The 23,437-nt window shown below is 47.2% G+C and overlaps 1 protein-coding gene and 1 non-coding gene across 5 annotated transcripts in view; one reads left to right on the top strand and one right to left on the bottom strand.

Moving 5' to 3' along the window:
- Window positions 1-22,151, bottom strand: part of SUSD6 (sushi domain containing 6) — a 96,327-nt gene extending 74,176 nt beyond the window's left edge. For 2 of the 4 annotated variants that reach the window (XM_070377653.1, XM_070377654.1), the window contains exon 1: window positions 21,885-22,151. The gene's annotated coding sequence lies outside the window, so the exon portion shown is untranslated. Of the gene's footprint in view, window positions 1-21,225; window positions 21,416-21,466; window positions 21,630-21,884 lie in introns of those variants that run through there. The other 2 variants (XM_070377656.1, XM_070377655.1) reach the window with 2 other exon arrangements.
- Window positions 17,967-18,069, top strand: LOC138989666 (U6 spliceosomal RNA). The gene has a single exon (XR_011465912.1). It is a non-coding gene; the product is annotated as a U6 spliceosomal RNA (small nuclear RNA).
- Window positions 22,152-23,437: the final 1,286 nt, after the last annotated feature.

Below are 23,437 nucleotides of genomic sequence, written 5' to 3' on the forward strand. Positions count from 1 at the left end.
GTACCAACCTGTCTGCACAGTCCTGGTTGAATGTAAGAAATAAAAGCAGGGTAGGAAATCAGCAATACACTTATAATTCTGTCTGAGTCAGAAGAGGAAGATACTGCTTTTAATTTCACGTAAGATTCTATTATTAGAAGGAAACATGTAACGTAAGCCATAAACCTCATCAGTGACAAAGCAAAGAAAAACATGTATTTATAGAATATATTTAAATCCCTAAACTTCCCAGAGGAATCAATTTGCCTCTAATACAAACAAATCGAACTGCATCTGCTCACCACTGCCCCAGATGGTCTGTTCCCTTAAGCTACGAGCTTCCCTATGGCCAGGCACCTTTCATATCCTCCTTTAGAGAGGATTCATCACACATGCACCTCCCCACAATTTCCAAGAACACTGGCCAACTTCTAGAATGAACACAGTTCCACGTGAACTAGGGTTTCAAGAAAATCTCTGAGTGGGACAAACTCTTGGGGGACAAGCTGGACCCTCTCTGATCTTTCCATCTTCTCTCAGGTCTTGGTTTCCAGAGCCCTAAAAAACTCCTTGATGGTCTTCCAGCCTCAGGCCACCCAAAATCCTGCCAGGAACCACACTCTCAAGCACATCACATTAGCTTCCACCTCTGTCTGCTCTGTGCAGCACCATGTCCTATGTGAAGCCTGTAAAAGGCACAGAAACCACAAGCCCCAGTCCGCTTTCAGTGGAGATGGAGAAGCTGCCTACCTGACAGCAAACAATCAAGGCACCCAGTAAGGCAAGAGTGTCTATTTCAGTAGTCTATGTGGGTACAATAAAACACTAAATCGTGAGGTATGCATTTCAGAAAATAAGGAAGAATAAGCAGCAACTACTTGTGAGTTATGGACAGAATAATGAAAAAAAAAAAGGGAGAGAGACAGAAATGGACCTGAACCAAGACAATTAAAGAGGGCCTTAGGGACTTTCCTGGGAATCCAGTGGCTAAGACTCTGAGCTCCCAATGCAAAGGGTCCAGATTCAATCCCTGGTCAAGGAACTAGATCCCACATGCATGCATGCTCAGTCGCTCAGTTGTGTAAGACTGTTTGCAACCCCATGGACTGCAGCCAATCAGGCTCTTCTGTCCATGGGATTTTCCTAGCAAGAATACTGGAGTGGGTTGCCATATTCTCCTGAAGAAAATCTTCCTGACCCATGGACAGAACCTGCATCTCCTACATTGCAGGTGGATTCTTTACCATGGAGTTACCTCGAAGCCCAGATCCCACACCCCCAACTAAAAAGATTTTGCATGCTGACACTAAAGATCCTGTATGCCACACCAAAGACCAAGCACAGCCAAACAAATATTTAAAAAGAGAGAGAGAGGACCTTAAAAAGGAAGGAAGGAAGATTTGACCTGAAAGCCTTGAGAGCTGAATTAGTATGTAGACAGGAAGAAGGAATTTTGGGGGCTGAAAGGCATAAATAAGCATGATAAATTGGGAAGGCAGGGGTGGGGAAAGAAGCCAAGAATCAGGGAAGAACAGAAAAAAAATCCATTTGAGATCCTTCAGGGCAAGGCACAATTCTTACGGTTTCCCTGGTATCTATTACTTACCAGACTCTGGTTATTCCACAAAGTAAATTAAGTATTCCACTGAATACTTACAATAAGGCCAGACTGTACATCTATGAAAAACGGGCATAGAGATTCAGCTTTGGATCCATAGGTAGTAGGGAACCAATGAATGTTCTTGAGCAGGAAACATGACTTCATCCAACTGAACAAGTATTTACTAAAGGCCTACTATGTAAGAGGCACCAGATTACTCAGTGTTTGTCCTCAAGGAGCATGGGGGAAGGGACGGTAATATGACCTCCTGCACACATAGGGCTGCATTCTCTTACCTAGTCTTACTTGAGATAAGAAAAACGTTCAGGGGACATGAACCTGGCAAGGGAGACTAAAGCAGCCTTGGAGGCCAGACAGGATGTTAAGGTCTGGGCCAGGGTAGTGGTGACAGAAACCTCCAGCAGAAAGAACTGGCAGGAGCTCGTTATTGATCAGACAGGAGGGGCTCAGAAGAGGGGAGTCATGATGACACAAAGTCAGAAAGCAGCAAGATTCAGTGTCAATTCCCAGATGGTGAGAGCTTCAGGCCATGCTTTGGCCCACTGATCGCCTAAGGCTAAGGTCAGTCAGCTCCGACATTCTGCCCATTTTTGGGAATAAGGGTTACACATTCCATCCTTCCCACTCGCCCAGTTTTTTATGCTAGTTGTGATTTCCTGTAATTCCCACTTGCAAGGGGGTGAAGGAGATGGATGAGTTGACAATTCCTTTGTCCATCACACAGTAATAAAAACATCTCAATGGTCCAGCACTAAACTTCTACTGGCAGCTCTTATTCGGGAAGAGAACAGGGGGAGGAGGCATTACATTTTAAAAGCTGTGAGGCAGTGTTCTCCTTACCCAGTGAGTTCTCCTCCTGGGCAGAGCCTTCCCAGAGACATTTAGCAAGGCAGAGACAAGAGATGGAGCACCACCAACCCTAAGAGCCAGCACCAGTTCCTACAGAGAAAAGAGGCCCAAGACCCCACCCCACCTGGCTATGTGAAAACTGAACGCACAATCAGGAGGGCAGAATCAACATGAACAAGGCCCAGAACGCTTGGGTACACGGCATCAATGGAAACTAGCAGCTGGCCTCCTACAGTAACTGCTCTCAAGGCGGGAGGACACCTGAGGACTTGCCAAGTGCTTGTCCCGAAGCAGAGCTGCCCAGTGTAAGGCTCTGAGCCACAGGAGGGCCAGCCCGGCTCTCAGAAAGGCAGTCCCTCCTCTGAACCCCGACACGCTGCCGGCCACTGCTGTCCCCGGTCATCCTAGACACAAGTAGCACAGTTAACAGGTGAACAGTGGTGACTTCTGGAAGGGAAATCACAGGTGATTTTCTTCTTCCATGAATCAAGTAACCTGTATTTCCTAATCTTTCTTCAAGAAATAAGTAGAGGGAATTTCCTGGTGGTCCAGTGGCTAAGCGTGCAAGCTCCCAGTGCAGGGGGCCTGGGTTTAATCCCTGGTCTGGGAACTAGATCCCACTTGCTCCACGTGTCGCAACAAAGATCAAAGATTTTGTGTGCTACAACTAAGACCCAGCACAGCCAAATAAATAAATAAAAATATTTTTTTAAAAAAACTAATAAGTTCATTTAAAAAAAGAAAGAAGTAGAACTTGTGATTTCTTAAATTTTTTTAAAACAAGTAAGTTGGTGGGAGAAATGAATTTGACACGTGTACCATTAAAGCATAGTCCATAGGTCACAGAGAGTCAGACACGACTGAGCGACTAACACACACACACAAATACACACACATACACACACATCATTAAAGTGAAAGTGCAGCTTAGCCCTCTTTCCTAACCATTAAACAAGAATAAGAGGAAAAAGAGAGTGTAGAGTGAATGAAGAACAAACAGCTGCGGGTTAAAACAACTCGGTGGATCCCGACATTTTCCAAACAAGTGCATCCCTCCCACCTGTGACAGATCCTGACTGCCTGAGAACAGCCACCCATACCCTCCACACAGGGGCTCGGAGAACTAAAACTGGGGTGCTGAGGATATGTCAGCACAAAACATTTTCCCAGCAATTGGTTTAGGCTTCCTATGGACGGCAAAAGGCCTTTTAGAAGCCCGTGACTTGGCTGTACCAGTGGAAGAGGGGTGTTTTGTTATCCTGCAGGACTCGACTCTGTAACCGGGGTGGTCATACTCCCAGTGACATGGAGCCTCGGGGTAAGAAAAATAACACATCATTATTACTACCTGGAATCTAACTGCCTAATCACTGCACATGACTCTAAGCATTTTCCATCTAATATCTGATTTAATCCTCATAAGAACCTTAAAAGGTACTACTCCTATCTCCAGGCTTCCCTAATGACTCAGATGATAAAGAATCTGCCTGCAACATAGGAGACACGGCTTTAATCCCTGGGTCAGGAAGATCCGATCCCCTGGAGAAGGGAATGGCAGCCCACTCCAGTATTCTCACCTAGAGAATTCCATGGAGAAGCCTGGTAGGCTACAGTCCATGGGATTGCAGAGTCGACCAAGCGACTCTTTCTTTGGAGAGCAACTCTCTATCTGGACAAGGTATAGAGAAGTTAAATAATTTCCCCAAGGCCACAGAGATAGCAATTCACGACAGCAAGATTACAAATGAATCAATATGACACCAAAGCATATAATCTTGGTAGAGGTTCAAATCAATTGCTAGATTATGTAATTCATTTCAAATATTAAAATTATCCTAGATGTATTATAGAATAAAAGGAAAAATTCCCATTCACTCTGGGAAGAAAAAAAAAACAGGAAGTTTTGAAGATTGTTCACATTGCGGCTTGCAGCTCTACCCCTTCTTGAGTGGACTTGGACTTGGATTCCCAGCTCTACTTCAGAACCTCAGCAGAGCAAAGTGTTTTAACTTGCAGACTGATTCTAGGTAAGAATTCCTCAGTTAGAGGTGGATCAGGTGACTTAGCACACTTTGAGAAATACTGCTTTGGGGGTATTCTAGGAAACTTTCTGAAGCCACTGAAGAAATTGAGAACTAGGTCATTAGATGTTGACGGCTAATTCCCCCGAACTGCGAATGAGACACATCACCTCAGTCACAGGCGCTGCATGTGAAGAATGCTGTTGGCAGAATGGAGTGAAGGGAAGCAGGAATTCAGAGACTTTAATTCCCAAAGCTCTCTTTTCTTTACAGACCTGCATCTGAGGAAGCCATCTGCCCCACACCTTCCACAACTGAAATAACCTGGCTAGAAGCTGCCCCATAAAATGAGCCTGATTCCTCTGAAAAGTAACTGCCAAAGATGGATACACTGCGTATTAATGACCAAATTCAGATATCCTTTATAGAAACCAACACAAAAAGGCTGACAGGAGAAAAAAAATTTTTTTTAATGTCTGTTTTTTTTAAAGTCCCAACACAGGGCATGTTGCCTGGGTCTTGGCACTCATTTGTAAACTGAAGACAGAGGTACTTGCTGTGAGGTTTTGCCTCTCAGTTTTAGTTAATAGGTATCCATCCACATATTCGAGCTCACCAAGTTTGCCCTTCCTCTTTGGCTTAAATTATCTATGTCAATTGCATTACTATCCAAGAAAGATGGCTCCAAGTTCAGGACTGCTTTCGGTAATGTGATTAGGTTGTACAGAAATGCTAATGCTTTTCTGGGCCCCAGGCTGACCTTTCCCTGATCCTTTCTGGTCTCTGAGGTAAGTCCTGGCTGCCGCTTCCCTTTGAGGAGGGACACCCACCCCCATTATGATTCCTTGGGGTTTTCAGAAAGGTCACACAGTGCAGCCAAGACTTCAGAGTGTCTGCTTCTGCTGCTACTTACCAGTTGTTCATCCTAGAAAGGTGTTTTTTATCCTCTTTTGGCATCAATTCTCATAACTGTAAATCAGGTATAATATAATCAACCTATTTTGAAGCTCCTGTGAAGATTATATAAACTATATAAGTCACTTAGACCATGAGTGCTTGGTACTCAGAAGGCACTCAAGACATGTCACCTTTTATTAAGACTCCACCGTGTAATATTAACAAGGTTTTGCGTGAACCTAGAGTTTTATACTTCTGAAGCAGTCTCAATTCATTATTGCTACAATCAGCCCTCACAGTAATCGTTTATGATAGACAGGACTAAAGGTTTACGGACACGTCCTGCTATAAGGAAAAGGAACTGACCTGATCTTTACTCGTGAGCTGCGTGTTCATCAGTTCCAGGTACTGGGTCAGAGACCCATCTCCGTCATCTTTGGTTACCACTCCCCACACTCACGCCAGCAGGTATCAATAAATCAAGGCTGGGCTGGACTGAGGGTTTACAGCAAGGGCTGCCCGTGCTATAAACCAAGCAACCCCAGGCTTGTTGCAAGGCGCTGGGGGAACAAATCAGAATCACTGTTGTAGGGAATTCCCAGCTACCCTGAACACACAGACAAGAGGGCTGACTTCCCCAGTCCTGACTCCCACCTCACCCCCGAGAGGAAAAGCAGCAGCTGCAGGAGCAGGGGCAGCCAGAGGTCACTTAGAGGGAAATGGCAGAACTGCCCTTGCACAACCTCTGAGGCAGCCGGGAATCAGGACAATATGACGCAGCATTATCCAGCCCCTCCCGCTGGGCCAAATGGGGGACCCATAAATGTGGCACTTCAAAGGAAAGGTAATGCTGCCTTCAGTAACCGAAATGGAGTTGCTTTAGAGTAGAGTACAGGCCAGTCTATAAATACCAGGGATTAAAAGGCTTCCTGCCGGGCCCAACTGCCACTGGCCTGAAGACAAAGGCTCTCTGGTTCTCCAGACCCCAAACAGACTCTGAGACGAGTCCTTCAGGTTAGAGCTGCCATCGGCCAATGGTCAACCCCTCCAAAGCAATACCCAAAACTCTTTTTCCTTCTTTTCCAGCTTTGCCAGCCTCTCCTTTCCACATCCTTCACCCAGGACCATCCACTCCCCAGAACCCCTCCACAGCAGCTCCCCCACGCACTCTGGTCTCTCCAGGCTCCCCCTGTCTCCCTCACCACCTCATCCTCCACCCCAACTTCTTCATCAGTATATATTTTTATTTGCCATGAAAACAACAAAGACTTTGGAATCATTTTAACCTTGGTTTGAGGTACACACACTTACACTACTTTTTTTTGGGGGGGTGGGGCCCTGTGCCAGAGTCTTCATTGCTGCGTGGGCTTCCTCTAGTTGCAGCGAGCAGGAGATACTCTCTAATTGAGGTGGGTGGGCTTCTCACTGCAGTGGCTTCTCTTGTTGCAGAGCATGGGCTCTAAGGGCTCGTGGGCTTAGCAGTTGTGACTTCCAGGCTCTAGGGCACAGGCTCAACAGTTGCTGTGCACGGGCTTAGTTGCTCCACGGCACGTGGTGGGGTCTTCCCAGATCAGGGATCGAACCTGTGTCTTCTGCACTGGCAGGTGGATTCTTCACCACTGAGCCACCAGGGAAACCCCAGTACTTAACGTTTTTAGAGCCTGATTTTCTGATGTATAAAGTGGATACAGGCCCACCTAGGAATAGCACCCAGCACAGGGCCTGGCACAGAGCATGCGCTCAGGACCTCCTGCCTTGTCCCAGTCCCCACAGGATTTTTCTTCTTTCCTCTTTCCTGGGCTCTGAGACTCTGATACAGTCATTCTTTCTAGGTATCATACCTGCTACATCCAAAGGTCTCAACTCAAAGGAGTGACTCAAATGATGAACGTTTTAGTCACTGATGTTATCTGTGGAGCAGACACATTCTGGGCAGCCGGTCCCATCAGCAACCTTCAAATTACACTCAAGACAGGTCACCCTCTATCTCCTCACCACAAAGGACCCATCTGAGGAGGAAAGCAACCAGAGGGGACAGGAGGACACGGAGTTGGGAGTCACTTCTGGCCAGAGGCAGGAGATGAATAAAGTTGTTAAGATAAGGGTAGCACTTCCACACGCAATTAAAACCCCAAAAGAAAAATTCCCATAATTCCACATTTACATGTAAAACTTTCAAATTAATTCTGACAGCAAGAACACCTGCCAGTTTTGCTAGAAACACCATCTGGTTCACTTCTGATAAGGCCCAGGCACAACTTGACACGGGCCAGGAACTGTCTACAGTCTGGTTCCCAAAAGGTGGCATCCTAGATGACAGCTCCAAGGCAGGTGCCATTCCCCCCTCCCTGGAGCCCCAGAGCCGCTGCTGCCAGCTCCTGCTTAGGCCTGAAATAAACCCAGAGTTTGATTCTTCCCTAAGTTTCTCCTCTAAGACCTCCAGGCACTACCCTTACAATCAGGATTAATTTAGGCAAGTCTGTCTTCAAAAACCAGATAAATACTACAGCAACATGACAAACAGCCTGAACCACTTGAGTTTCAGAGGGGCTTTTACAGAGTGGGTGGGAGGGCTACTTCTTCACTCAAGAGTCTTAAATTTGTGATTAGCTAACTGTAAGAGGGTCCCCTCCACGAGGCCTTTAAGGTCCTCCAAGTGTCTTCCTTTCACCAAGCCAACAGGAAACACTTTGATGCACTTCATGAGGCCTTCAGGCCGCCATAAATAAGGAAAAGAAAGCAGCCTGGGAGTCAGAGCAGACTTGTCTCGAGGTGCAATGACTTGGCTGGTGGTAGCGCCACAGCAGGCCCACTGTTCAGATCCTGATGGGAAATTAAGCATAAAATGTGAACTCAACACCCACAGCAAGGATACACTCCAAGGAAAAATGGACTACAAGGCTCACCAGCCACCACCAAATGCAAATGGAAAAGGGTGTGTTCGAAACACAGGGTAACAGGATAAAAGCTATCAAGGGCAAGACTCTGCACAAGTATGCACACGCTTTTTTCCAGTACGCCAGACAAACCTGGGCTGCTAAAGCTGCAAACACTGCAGTGCCTATACTGTTCACCAATTCTGGGTAAGGACTTCGTGACCCCTGTGAAGAAGGGAGCAAGGCAAATGTGGTCACGCCTGTTATGTAAAAAGAGAACTGAAAAGGGGAGGGTGAGAAGCATACTGTACAAACCCAAGGTGAGAAGCCAGGGCAAAATCAGCTCTGGCCCCACAAGTGGGTTTGGTGACTAGAACCTCTCATTCTCCTGAAAACAAGACTGGGCAGAAATCACTCAGGGTCTTTTTTTTTTTTTCCCTCTCAAAATGTGAATACACAGAAAAGGAAGCTCAACACTGATTTCCCACCAAGTCTGGCTTCAGCTCACCCAGTCAGCCGCACAGACAGGCAGCTAGCTGAGGAGCAGGTGGAAAGTCACCGGCAGCCCCCAAGGGGTGTGGAGAGAGAAGCTGAGAGGCCTTGTGCTAGCCTTCCAGGACAGGAGGAGGAGGCCTGGGAGGCTGTTGGTGTGGACTGGCGGCAGGGCAGGTTAGCAGAGAAGGCTAGACTGAAGGAGCTGGGAAAACTGAACCCACTACAAGGGCAGTGTTCAGGAGTCCCCCACAAGACAAGCAGGAGGATGTGAAAGAAAAGCAAGAGGAAACGAGCCCCTCCCTTCTGTCAATGTGGATGCAGTCCATGTGCCTTGGAGAGTGGAGAAAGGAAGTGGTCCTAAACCAGCCTCTGCCCTTCTCGGACAAACTGACCTTCAGTAACCCCCGCTCTCCAGGCCAGCGGCGTGTTTCACATCCACAGCCCTGGCCGGGGCTTCCCATCTGCCCACTGGTGAGACCTCTCTGGTTTGCAAGAGGGGCCAATAGGCCACAAGAGCATTGGCATCACCATTTCTGCTGCTAACTCAGCACTTGGCCTTAAGACAGGACACCTGGCCTAAACTATACTCTGTGCCTCACATTCTGAAGCTTTCAAGTGGGCACCACTCTCTCCTCACTTCCAGGGTGACTGAGAGGATAACAGGCTAACAGGCAATAATTATTGAGCACCGACTAGGAGCCAGGCACCAGGCTAGCTGCTTTGCGTGTCTCCTCCAAACCCCTGTATGTAGCAGATATTGACTTTAACCCCATTTTCAGTTGACAAACTGGGGCTTAACAAAGAGACTCACCCAAAGTACGTAAGTCAGACAGAAAACCTAACGCTACAAAAAGCAAGGGTCAACTACTAAACATCACCTCTTTCCCCAAATAAAATGCCATGAGTTATCTTTTAATTGTCAGACACCATACCGAGTGTTTTAACTATCCCATTTTATTTTTGTGACAATCCTAGGAGGGGTTACTTTTCAACATAATTTAAATCATTTAAGTTATCCATGCCAATGGTGAAAATTCAAATGAAACAAAAAGCAAGTTTAAGAAGTTATAGTTAACCACTGTAAAGCAATTATCCTCCAATTTTTAAAAAATAAATTAAAACAAAAAGAAATTCTAGTTTCCTGTTACCCTTCATCACCCCAGAACTCCCCATTCCAGGTAATTATTAATACTCTGGTGGCTACCCCTCAAGAGCCAGCCAGTGGGAACATTCTCACCTCCACTTCACAAGGGATAAAACTCCACGTCTGAGAGGTTAAGCCCGCTCAGGGTCATGAAGCTGGGAAGTGGCTGAGCAGGGCCAGCATGAGGACAAGGCCTGCTCCGCGCCTCCCACTCATACCCACTCCCCCAAACAATCGTCCATTTTCATTCGCCATAGGAAAGGGGGAAACTCTGCCTGGCCCGCAGCCAGTCTCACTCCTCCACTTTCCTGACCAAATGGAAAAACAGCCAGAGCGGTCTGAGCACACCCCGCCCCAGCAACGTTAGTGCTGCTTCGTGTTTTCAAATCTAAGCTGTCCTGGGCGAGGCAGGACCTTCCCCTCCAGCCCGCTCACTGTCCACACAGGCTCTTCTGCCTCTGAAAGGGAGAGAGGCAGGACAATGGGGAAGAGAAGAGGAGGTCAGGACAGGCGTGCAGGAGACCCTGGATCCCCATGTCAGCAAGAAAGGACACTCTTCAGGACGGCCTAGGACTGGGAGGCGTCTTAGGGGGGCTCTGGACCCACAGTTGGTGTCCCAGTCAGAACACACCTGCAGAAAGACAGAACAGGACTGCAACAACGCTGATACAGGATACAACTGCAGAGCCCTCAAGATCCCCACACAGAGTCCTAGGAACTTAGAATTTCTGCTCTGGCTCACTCCCAAATGGACCCTCTATTAACCCCAAAACTGCACAGGCTTCTAAATACCAGGGTGTTGCCCCTGTGGCCTCCCTGCTCCTCTGAAAAAATAAAAGTGAAATCTTCTCAGACTATACAGCAATGCTTTTTCCTTAGTTAGGAGATGCAATGTGCCCTTTTGAATTACACATACTTTCACATCTCTGTCCCACTGATACACAAAAACATACTGACATACTGATCTAGAGAGCACCCACGCCGACACAGGGGTAGGGACGAGGAAAGGGGCTGCTACATTGCTTTTCATGCACAAGTTAAAATCTACCAAGTCTGCAATTCCAGGAGTTTTCTTGTTTCCCAGCAGGATACCAGTGTTTGATTCAGCCTCAGCCCCAGCTGACTCAGCGCCCCTATTTATCAGCACAGTGAATTCTAAATGCCCACTGGTCAGCAAAGGCCTTGGCTGTCCCACTTGTAAAATGGGACTGAAATCTTCCTCACAGTAATTATCTGATTCCTTATGTAAAGTACTTTGTAAAATAAACAGATCTTTATTGCTATTAATATGAACATTCAACCTGCCTAAGTAAATGAGGAAGAAACTTAAACCAGCCCTTCTCTCCTCTAGGGGTTTGAAATCTATGAGAGGAAAAGACTAACCAAATACTGACAAACGATTCAAAACCTCTGTTATACCGTGCTGCAAATAATCCCTGTGGGGAGATGATTATGTGGGAAAGAGCATTCAATACTTGTTCAATTAATAAATGAGTTCCGATGCACTGCTTGAAAAATATCTACTTGTTACCATCCACAGAAAGTTTTACCAATACGAAAGGCTGTGAAATCTGTTCGTGCACTGTCTCACATACATTCCAAGAAAGCGGTCAGCATTTGCAGAGAGCAGCCGTTCTTTCAAAGGCGTGATTTTTCAAACCACACACAGATCTTCAAAGCAGATGACCCACACAATTCTATTTTATAATTCCAGGAGTAAAAGTACCAACCCAGAAGAGCTCAGGTTTCCCTGGTGGCTCAGTGGTAAAGAATCCTCCTGCAATGCAGGAGATGCAGGTTCAATCCCTGGGTTGGGAAGATCCCCTGGGGGAGGAAATGATAACCCACTCCAGGATTCTTGCCTGGAGGATCCCACGGACAGAGGAGCCTGGCAGACTACAGTCCACAAGGTCACAAAGAGGTGTACACGACTGAGCATGCACCCAGAAGAGCTTGGTTCCGGAGAACAGAAAACAAGCCATCTTATGTTAACCACTTCCTTGCCTGCAGCCAGATGTGCAGTGGATGTCATGTATCTGTAAAAAAAAAAAAAGGCCAAACAAGTAGATGACACACGTGTAAATTGGATTAAGGGTGTGACTGATACCTCTTGAGGCTTTTAAAAGAATGACAGTTTTCCAGAAACAAAGTCCTGCACCTGAATATCAGAAGGGGTAACTCTCTGGTCTAGGATCAAAATTTGTAAGGGGTCCTGTAATTTGTTTTTGACTGGCCTCACTGAAACATTCTGGACAACAACCAATATCCTCTCTTTCCTTCCTTCCCTCCCTCCCTCCACCTCCACGGGTCCTGAGCTCTCTTCTTTTCCAGCCACCAGTCGGAATGAACTTGATGAATGTTAACAGCTTCTTATCACCCTGTTTATATTTGTTTTCCACTCAAGCCAGGCCTCCCTCAAAATGTTTCTTTCTAGAATTTTATCAATAATGCCACTCTTACATTTCTTGTCATCAAGGCTCAAAGTCACCTTGCCCTCTCACCCTTTTTACTTTAATCCTCTACATCTGGTCAATTCTTATCAACCAGTTAATCCAGGAGCTGAGTATAAAGAAGTGGACGAGACAAGCACTGACCCTGAGGAACTTACAATCTTAGCCAAGAACCTGAGCCTACGTGGGAAGTGTGCTTATTGGGACCCTTATCTGCGCCAGTAGTGTACTGGGGCCTTTACCACCCTGGCAGGTTATAAAGCCAGATATAACAGGGAGTAAAAGTGAAAGTCACTCAGTCGTGTCCAACTCTTTTCAACCCCATAGACTGTAGTCCATGTAATTCTCCAGGCCAGAATACTGGAGTGGGTAACCTTTCCCTTCTCCAGGGAATATTCCCAACCCAGGGATCAAACCCAGGTCTCCCACATTGCAGGCACATTCTTTACCAGGTGAGCCACCAGGCAAACCCAAGAATACTGGAGTGGGTAGCCTATTCCTTCTCCAGCAGATCCTCCTGACCCAGGAATCGAATCAGGGTCTCCTGCACTGCAGGTGGATTCTTTACCAACTGAGCAACCAGGAAAGCCCCATAATAGGAAGAGATACTGCAAATTAACATTATTTAAAACTGAGACTTAAAGGAAAAGGAGAAGAAAAGATTCCCTAAAGAATGCACACCACTGATCCTACTTCCCTCCCAATTTCTCACTGTTAAACTCACACAGGCTTTTCTCTCTAAACTAAAAGAAAGGTGGGGGAGCGGGTGAAGGGACGATACTTCAGGGTCAGAAAACATTCACACATTAAAAACTGATTGGGACTTCCTGGCAGCCCAGTGGTTGAGATTTCATACTTCCATTTCAGGAGGCACCGGTTTGATACCTGGTCAGGGAACTAAGATCCCACAGACTGTGCAGCACTCAAGTAAAGCCAGAAAATGGGAGTCCAGACTCCAAATTCCTAGACCGAGCTTGCTCTACAGAGAAAGGCAATTTGCTCTCTTGCTAGGGAGGCCAGGTAGAATTCGCCAAGAGAATGTTTCAAGCCCTCCTCCCTTCCAAGGTGATTGTGGGTTTGGAGCACAAATGTCCCTGAAAAAGCCAGAGCCACTCCTTTTGAGTAGCCAAGCTGAACGCCTGCTTTACACAACAGATTCCTCCAGCACTACTGTCATATTAAATAACCCCCGGGTATTCCCCCAGACTGTTACCCTCATGAGGGCAAGTGCTGTGTCCATTTTGTTCTTTGTTCACAATGCCTGAGCAACCACAGGCATTCACTAAGTACCTGCCACACAAATGACCTGATTCCTTCCTTCCTCTTGGTTTCTGTAGCAACCCTCTGCCCACCTCCCACCAGTCTGACATCACAGCCCGACCAGACTTTCAGCTCACAAATGATTAGGACTTGAGGGCACATGTAAAGGGGAAACTAGGATGGACCAATGAAATCTTATGAAACCCAGAGCCTGTTTTTCTTGCCATCCTGCTGTGTAACAAGCAAAATCCCCCACAGGACCGAAACAAGGAGGTAGACCGCCTTCCCATGGCACAGTTTCTACCTGGGGGTGGATGAGAATCAAGGATTGATAAAGGTGTGGACTAGCCAACACACCATGTGTTAACCCTCTAGAAATGCCCCGGGCGTGCCAACTGAAAGAACAGCACCCACTGAACACAAAACTGCTCACTGGCTATCTGGAGAAAGATAGTATATGCGACAACTCAACCCAAGAAGTCTGTTTCCTTCCTCGCTGCTTAAAGACACAGTTAGAGACCTTGTTCACACTGCATGCATGTGGACGGGTGGCTGACCCACATGAAATAAACCTGAGGAAACCAGAACCACGGTTGCAAAGGGTTTTGGTCTGCTAACAGGGTGGGAAGGAGAGGCAGTCAGCTCGCCCAGACAGCATGTTCTCAAATACTGGGCAGTCCTCCTACATCCAGGATGCCACCAGTACCTGCCACCGCCTCACCTAGGCGAGAGAGACCACAAGGGGAAAATGACTCAGAGAACACATCCCGTCGGCCTGGAGTCAGAGTGTTTTTTAAATTGTAAGGAAGCACAGTACAGAGATAGAAGAGTTAAGCAGGCCAGGCTAAACACAACAACTCCCATTTTAAGGAACAGTTCTTCTTCCGAAGAACTGAATTTAGAGGCTCATTCTCTTGTAATTTCACTACTAAAGACTCAAAAGCCACAATCACAGAGGGATATGAGTTTGTTTCTAACGATATGAACCACATACCCTTTTGGGCTCCAGCCCTCTTTCCTGGAAGAGGCCCAGGGAAAAGAAGCTGATCACACTGGGACAGAAAATGTACCAGACTAGGAATCTGAAGCCCTGGCTTCTGCCCTGGCCCCGTCAGCACTCAAGGAAATGAGCTCTGAGCAACCATATCCCATTTTTCTCTATAAAGTGAGGTGGTGAAATGAGACCATCCTCAAGCCCCATTGTTCCAACTCCGGCATTTCACGAGCTCTCTCTGGTCACATGCCTGACGTACTGTGCAAGTAACATCTGGATACTGTGTCCTCACTCTTTTGAGACTCCTAGTACTTAGGAACAGAATTTAAATTAACAGGTAGTGAAAGTGAAAGTGTTAGTTGCTCAGTGACTCCACGGATTGTAGCCCATCAGGCTCCTCTGTCCATGGGATTTCTCAGGCAGGAATACTGAGTGGGTTGCCATTCCCTTCTCCAGGGGATCTTCCCAAACCAGGGATCAAACCCAGGTCCCCCGCATTGCAGGCAGATTCTTTACCATCTGAGCCACAAGGGAAGCCATTAACAGGTAGAGCCTACTCCAAATCTAAAACTTTTGGCAGTGAACAGTGGCTGTGAAGTTATGGCTGCACTCATACACATTTACACACACATACACGAACTTTCTGGAAGAACTGGTCCGGGGACTTAGCTACAGGTACAGGAACCTGAAACAGGTACAAGGGAAAATAACTCAACTTCCTAGGTTTTGTCTGGCTTGTGGACAAAAGGCATGTGGCCTGTGTCCCACATATTTCTGAGGTAGAACTTTCTGGACTCTCTGATCCTCAGGTGCCCTATACATGCACACTTTCAAGAGATTCTGGTAGGAATCTAGGAGCAGGAGAAGCAAGACCAGCTACTAATCACAAATGCTAGGAGTTCCAATTAAGACAAGGGCGAAAGTAGGCATGGCACTATTTCAGTACTGAGGCTGCTATGATGCAAAGCCACCCAGGGGTAGACTCTATGGAGGAAATGACACTCCCAGCAGCACCATCTGTTCCTCTTTGTGTCTGGCATGATCTATATTTTAAACCTTGGGTGCAACTAAGGTCTGCCTGTAAGAGCTGTTCTAAAGAATATTTTTTCTAGACTTGTGTTTACACAGCCCCTCCCCCTCCCCCATCACTGGCTGGCTTTCTCTTCATCAGGCACGCCACTCCCCAGCCCAGCAGCAGCCTCAAGCAGGTGCACAGAGCCCTTGCATGCAATTTTTCATACAGAGAGGAAAAACTTTTGAGAACTATAAATTACATTGATAAGGAAGGCTCTGTGGGGTTCATGGTAACTCTCTTTCCAAAAGACATGATGATGTGATTTAGAACTGGGAGCCTTCATGCTAAACCACCACCCCACCCCTCTCCCCGCTCCTTTTTTTTTTTTTAAAGTAGCAGTACATGTGCACTGAATTTAAGCACTATTGCATCTATTAGCTCTCACTACTGTTTATAAAGTTCTGCACCAAAGACCTGGAAACAATGCTATTGGAGAGTTCAAACTTCTTAAATATGTGATATAGACAGAGAGATAGAGCACCTCTTCTTAAATTCAGGGCAATACCTTCAACATCTTTCGACAAGAGATCTCACTATACTGTTCTTACCCAAACAAACAACATAACCAAGTAGAACATTAAATCCAAAATAAAAATACAGATGCAGCTTTAAAAATAATTCCCTGAGAAATTAAAAAATCTATGCCTACACAAAAACCATGAGTTCATAGCAGCACTATTCATAATCACCAAAACAGAACCAACCCAAATGTTTTTCTGCTGATGAATAAACAAAATATGGTATATCTATACAACAGATTATTCAGCAATAAAGCAGAATGAAGTAGTGACATATGTTACAACATGGATAAGCCTCAGCAACATTATGCTAAATTAAAGAAGGCAATCATTAAAGACTGTATAATATATGATTCTATTCAAATGAAATGTCCTCATACGTAAACTACAGATAGAGCAGTGGACTAGTGGTACCCCTGAACCAGAGGAATTGTAGAGAAATAGGGAGTGATTACTAATGGAGTTGCTTTGGGAGGTGATGAAAATGTTCTAAGATTAGATTAGATTAGATTATGGTGATCGCTGGACAATGCTAAATATAGTATAATCCATTGCTTGTACATTTGAAATGGATGATCTTTATGATATATAAATTATGTCTCAATAAAGTTGTCTTTTAAAAATGTCATGACAAAATAAAATCACCCTCCAAAAAAAAAATCTCCTTGAGCCAACTTAGAAATAATCTAGATGTATAAAATGAATGAAAAAAAAAAAAAAATGAAGTTGCTCCGTCGTGTCCAACTCTTTGCAACCCCATGGACTGCAGCCTACCAGGCTCCTCTGTCCATGGAATTTTCCAGACAAGAGTACTGGAGTGGGGTGCCACTGCCTTCTCCAGGGGATCTTCCTGACCCAGGGATCGAACCCAGGTCTCTCGCATTGCAGGCAGACACTTTACCATCTGAGCCACCGGGGAAGCAGATGTATAAAAAAGGGTATTTAAATCACAGCTGATCTAGTTAACGGAATTTTATAAAGCCACTAAAAATAATTATAAAAGTTATGTGTCATTACAGGAAAATGTTTATGCTGTAATGTTGGATGATAAAAAGAAATAGAAAATCGAATGTACAGGACTACCACAGAATACATACATGGACACGATGTTTGTGTTAGCATGGTAGAATCACAGTGGTTCCCCTCCTCTATTTTCCAAGTCTTCTGTAATCTTGTCCCAGCATATTAACAATTTAAAAAAAAAAAGCCTCAGTCTCCCCTCTCCCCTCAGTTTGTCTTGACAACTTAAAATGCAAAATAAGCAAAACCACCTTGTTCTCTTTTTCAAGTTCTCTTTTTTAAACTCCCATCAACTCAGTTTACTGAGATCAACTAAGAATAACCCAAAGAAGGAAGAAAGGGATGAATACTCCTTTCCCATTCCCAGAAGCATGTTTCATTGGCCTCAGTTCAGTTCAGTTGCTCAGTTGTTTCTGACTCTTTGCGACCCCATGGACTGCAGCATGCCAGGCTTCCCTGTCCATCACCAACTCCCGGAGCTTACTCAAACTCATGTCCATTGAGTCAGTGATGCCATCCAGCCATCTCATCCTCTGTCGTCCCCTTCTCCTCTTGCCTTCAATCTTTCCCAGCATCAGGGTCTTTTCCAATGAGTCAGTTCTTCGCATCATTAGCCTAGTCTAGCCAAAATTTCAGCAAGAAGAGTCTACATATAGGGCAATTTACACTCTAGTCTTCAACTTCTGTGAATGAAGGCAAGTCACTGCTGGCAGGAGGCTGGATTTGGAAAGATTAGACTTTCCCCTTCTTAAAAACGGACAGAAAGAGTGCTTTAGCAGCACACATACTAAAACTGAAATTATACAGAGAAGATTAGCATGGCCCCTGCGCAAGGATGACATGCAAATTCGTGAAGTGTTCCACAAAAAAAAAAAAAGGACAGAAAGAAAGGGTAAATTGGGGAAAAAACCCCTATCTGTGTCTCTTCCCTGAGTTCTGTGTTCAATCACCAACTACAGGAGGAAAGAATCCTGAGTCATCAAATTTTTCACCACACAAGATCCTCTTGAGTAATAAGGAACTGTCAGTCACAACTTCTGCATCTACAAACCCAGGCTAACTTTGATCAGGAATCCCAGGCTAACTTTCCCCAGATTAAGTAATGAGGCTCTGCCAAAAAAAAAAATAATAATAATAATGCTTGTATACGTGTTGGGGGGTACACTTAAGGGCACACTGCTATCAGGTAATTTTATAAGGATCCACTAACACTGGCGACACTAACAGGGAACTACATCTGTTTCTGCTTGAGAAAAATGCTTCAATAATATCCTGTTTCTGGAGGACTGCATGAATTCTTGGCACGCAGCTTCTGATGTTTCAAGGGTGGCTATTTTCCTCTTTTGAAATGGAAGAGTCAGGGAGGCAGAATACATCACAGGCAACAATAGAGTCTGTGAAACCCACTTAGTTTTCACCATGGTAGCTGCGTTTCCTGTTCCTGCTGTACCAGCACCTTCACAGAGACTCAACCGTCCCCTAGCCCTGACGACAGCACAGGTGGCCTTCCACAGCTGCAGCAACCCAGCTCAGCACCACTGCAAAGTCTACCAAAGGAGTGGAGACTTCCACACTCAGGTATGAACCAGACGATCAGACAGCAAATGGAGGAATCCTGCCGGTTTCTAGGCCAAGGAACTAAGAGGGAAAGAAAAAGGCCAGCACCACAGACACAGGTGAGCACAAGAAAAGGGAAACATCCGTAGGTGCCCACAGACTCTGCTGCTAAAACCTAGCCTTTGTCTGAGGTGCCTCTTTCCAGCATCTCTACTTTTTCTGATAAAGATTTTACAAAGAGACACCAGAACTCATAGCCATCTAAGGGTAGAACGGCTGCTGCCATGAATCCTAGCCAGGGCAGGAGTGAACGTGTCTTGATGCTCAAGGATGGTCCTTGAGCTGTCCTGAGACTGCTTCTTTGGTCTCAGATCCATAATTGTTAGCAGCTTCCAACACCCATCACATATCCCCCAGCCCCAGCCTCGAGCTGCAGCCTTCATTCCAACCAATAAGGAAACAACACTGGCATATCATGGGCCTTATTTCTCACTGCTCTAGTTTCAAGTTTCCTGCAATGTGGCAATGTAACTTAAGAATATTAATTTTTTTAAAACTCATTCCATTAAGTGAAGCCTCACCACAGTTGGATATGTGAGTGGACCCTAGCCTGAAGCCATCTCGACCAGGAGAAAGAGTCTCTATTAACATACAAGCATTCGTCCCAATGCTTACTCTTAACCCAAGAAGCAAATTTGCACTCAAGTCTGCACCACAGTAGTATCTGCCTGCAAAGTTAAAAACAAAAAAGGCACTGGGCTTCTCCCTCTCCTTGTCCCTTCTCCTGTTTCTCCTACTGCCTGAGGGAATACCCCCAGACAAGACTTCCCTACTGTCCAGGAGAATGGAAGAGGGAAAAGGAATCCTGCTAGTCAGCTTTCACTAGGAGATCACATGTCAGTTCAGGAGCTCAGGAAAGTGCTTCCTGCATGGCAATTACACAACTGGGCCTGGTGGGTCTGCAGACATTCAGGCCTCCAAGTGGGCATGTCAGGCCTGGACACAGGCATCATGTCCCTCTCTGCAAATCGCCCCCTGGTAAACGGAGAACTAGAGAGGAAGACGAGGACATGTGCTCTCTGGCCTTCCTTCTCCGCCTGCAAGAGGCTCTGCTCAAGACATTCTCCCCAGTTCAACTGTTTTGGAACAGAAATAAGGAAGATTACATGACTCACGAATTTTTCCAAGACACAGTACTATAATTCTCTGGGCCACAGACAGATACCAGTAGTTATCTGGTTATCAAAGAGCTAAGAATGTGGAAAAAGAGAACAAGGAAACATTTTAAACATAAGGCAAATTTTTTTCCTGGAGGATGGAAATGCATAATGCTGAGTAGCAGTAAACTTAAAATACGTTCTTCCTTTTAAGAAGTCAGGTGAATAATTCCCTTTGGAGGGTGCATACATGTGTTATGGGGGGTGGGGAGGAAGCTATAGAGATTGCTGCCCTGGCCATCGCAAGGGAGGAAATCCCCTACGAAGAGACCATTACATGACAGCACAAGTTCAACCACCACATGATGGAGACCAGCCAGGAGACCAGACAAAGTGCTGAGGGCTCATCGTCTGCCAGCCTGCATCTGTAATAGCTCATTCTACCTTTCTTCCTTTCGTTTCTATCTGCCCAAATTCTGACCTTTGAGCAGGCAAGCCTCAAGCAAATAAGCTGAACTCTGCCATCTGACAAAGGGTTTGCTCTGAGGGTTTAAGCACTGCAGGGTGGTGGTGGTGGCGGTGGGGGAGCCCTGGGATGTCTTACTCTGATCAGGGACCTGCCCCATCTAGCTGTAGGTGAGGTTTGGTTTCACAGAACACTTCTACTACAGTATCCAAAAAGCCACTCTGTGGACAGGGATTTCTATTTATCAGGTCTTGTACCAGTACTGTCCCCTATTAACACACTGGGCAGAACTTCCTTAAGCAGCAATGGCCACCAGTGAAAATTAACAACATAATCCAAAATGAGTTGATTTAAAAACTGTGAACTCTGTAAGGAATGGCTGGGTTCTGTCTTATTCACTGCAGTAACCCGAATACCTAGCACACAGTGCCTGGCATATATCCTATATCACAAAAACTTTCGTGAAACTAAAGAAAAGAAAGAATGTATGAACAAGCGAATGTTGTGCAAACATACCATCAATGTGTACCCTGGAGAAAAGAAATAAGGATGCAAGTGATCTGAGAAATAGCCGGAGGAAGTACCTACCACCAGAGGACATTCTATGGGAACAGCAGCATCAGGCCTCCTTGCTGAACTTCCCTCGAGCCAGCTAAAGATGTGTTTTCAACGCTTTTCTCCTGGGTCTCACGGTGCCCCAAACCACCTCCTTCTCCTGACCTCCCTTACGGGGTAACTTTTCCCACTTCAGCTGCCCCCACAGTCACAACCCTGTGGGAGGGTCAGACCGACACCAATATTTGGAGCTTCTAAAAACCAGAAATTAAAAAAAAAAAGTCTACATACACAAACAGGAAGTGGTTTCGGTGCGTCTCAGCCCGGATAATAATGAAGTTTTGAGATTAAAGACCAGACGAGACGCGGGAGCTCCATGAAGCTCCGGGGCTTGCACACCTCGGCTCCAAGGTTGTCCTGCGAAGTCCACCATCGCTAAGCCGACCCTGCCCCAGCTCGGGACCCGCCGCTTTCGTTGGCCCTGACGCGAAAACGGTTAACAAGTAATAAAGAAAAGAAAGCCTCTGCCTACCTCCTCTCCTGCGACCTGCAAAGTGCGGTCTCCACCCTGAACTCCGGTCCGGAGCGCGACCCCGCACGACCGGAGAGGCCCCTGGGCAGCGCGCCCCGGTCCCGGCCACCAAGCTCCCGGCCGTAAGCCTGCCGGTCGGTGCTCCTCCCGGCCTCGGCACACAGCCCACCCCGCCAGCCCTCCCGGCCCACGCCAAGCACCGGGGCTCGCCGCCCGGGGAGTTGGGGTGACACCCCGGGGCGCCGGGCCAGGAAGCGCGGACAGCAGCCGACTCGGGGCGGCTGCCCGGGCTCCCCAAGCCGTCCCCCTCCTGGGCTGTGCGCGCCGGCCCCGCGCCCCTGACAGCCGGCCCGGTCGGGCGCTCCTGTGACACAATGCCCGGCCCCGCGCCGCGCCCCCGGCCGCGGTGACAACTCACCGGGGGGACGGCGCGGCGACCTCCGGGAGGGGGGCGCTCGCAGCTTCCGCGGCGCTGGGATCCGCTCCGTCGCCCGCGCGCGCCCGCAGCCCTCTCGGGTCTAGGCGAGCCCCCGCGCGCGTGCCGTCGTCTGGCCGGCGCTGCGTGAGGAGGAGGCCGGTGGCAGGGGGACGAGGCTGTCGCCGGCTGAGGAGAATGGAACACCGCGGCGGCAGCAGTGGCAGTGCTCGCGTCACTGGGCCAGCTGTACGGCGCGGGCGGGGGAGGCCACGGAGGGGGGAGGGGAAGGGGCGGGCGAGGGGCGGGGCCACGCGCGCGCACGTAACGAGCGCCGGCGTCGGCCGCAGCGATCGTCCCGTTGGGGAAAAGGCCCGGCCGGTAGACGGCTGCCAGCACGCACGCGCCGCCGGCCGGCCCGCACGCCTCACGCCTCGCGGCAGGCGAGACAGAGGAAGAAAGGGAGTTCTTAAAGGGACCGTCACGCCGACTCCGCCAGAGTAGACTGGGAGGAGGTGTTGCGGGCTGACTGCGACGGCTTTGCGCTTAGCCTCTCAGTTCTTCTGCTCTTATTGTTTGTATTATTATTTGTATTATTCGGCTAGGATTTATTTTTTTGGAGTACTGTTATTTGCAAAGGATTGGTTTGCTCTCCGGTCGACTAGGCGCTTTCGTTCCTGCTGCCTTAGCTTAGGACTTAGGAATCTCTCTTCAGGCCCGTCGCTAAGCTGTTGTTTTTGTTGTTGTTGCGAAGCCTACCAGCGTCAGATTGTCCCGGGGGTAGGGGTGTAAAAATGCAGATTTAGGGTCCCTCGTTCAGCCATTCTGATTCAAAAAGGCTACGACTGGAGTGTTTAAGCCGTTAGTGTTAAAAATCTATTTTAACAGGCTTTCCTAAAAGGGATTCCTCGGCATTCTAAACGCACGCAACGGATCTCAAAGTTCAGAAAACAAGTTCAGCGCGAGGGCTGTCAGAGTCGGCTATAGTACCCCGCCGCACTCCTGGCTTTATTTCCCAGCCTGAGCTTTGTCTCCCAGGGCTATTTTCCAACATACAGTATGCAACCAGTTTGAGCACTTTATAGTTATAGCATCTCTCTCTATATATAGGTGGTCCCCCTGCGGCCATAGGAGATAAGTCCTCTGCTTGTGTTTACAGGGCTTTATTGTTGTTGTTTTAGTAGCTAAGTCGTGTCCCATTCTTGCAACCCCATGCACTGAAGCCCACCAGGCTGCTCTGTCCATGGGATTTCCCAGGCAAGAATACTGAAGTGGGTTGCCATTTCCTTCTCCAGGAGATCTTTCCAACCCTGGGATGAAATCTTATCTCCTCTATGCGCAGGCAGATTCTTTATCACTGCGCCACCAGAGAATAACCCCTTAATGACAAAAAGTTTTGATTTTATATCTTTGCGCCCCAGGGTCTTGAACAATACTTGTCTCAGAGGTGCTCAATTAATGTTGAGGCGTTCCTACTTGATAGGCAGTGCCAGAGTCTGGGCTTGGACCCAGAGCCTCTGCTGCAACTTGGGTCAGGCAGGTTCTCAGGGTCTCTC

The sequence above is a fragment of the Bos mutus genome, chromosome 10 (assembly GCF_027580195.1).
Source record: "Bos mutus isolate GX-2022 chromosome 10, NWIPB_WYAK_1.1, whole genome shotgun sequence".
Lineage (NCBI taxonomy): Eukaryota > Metazoa > Chordata > Mammalia > Artiodactyla > Bovidae > Bos > Bos mutus.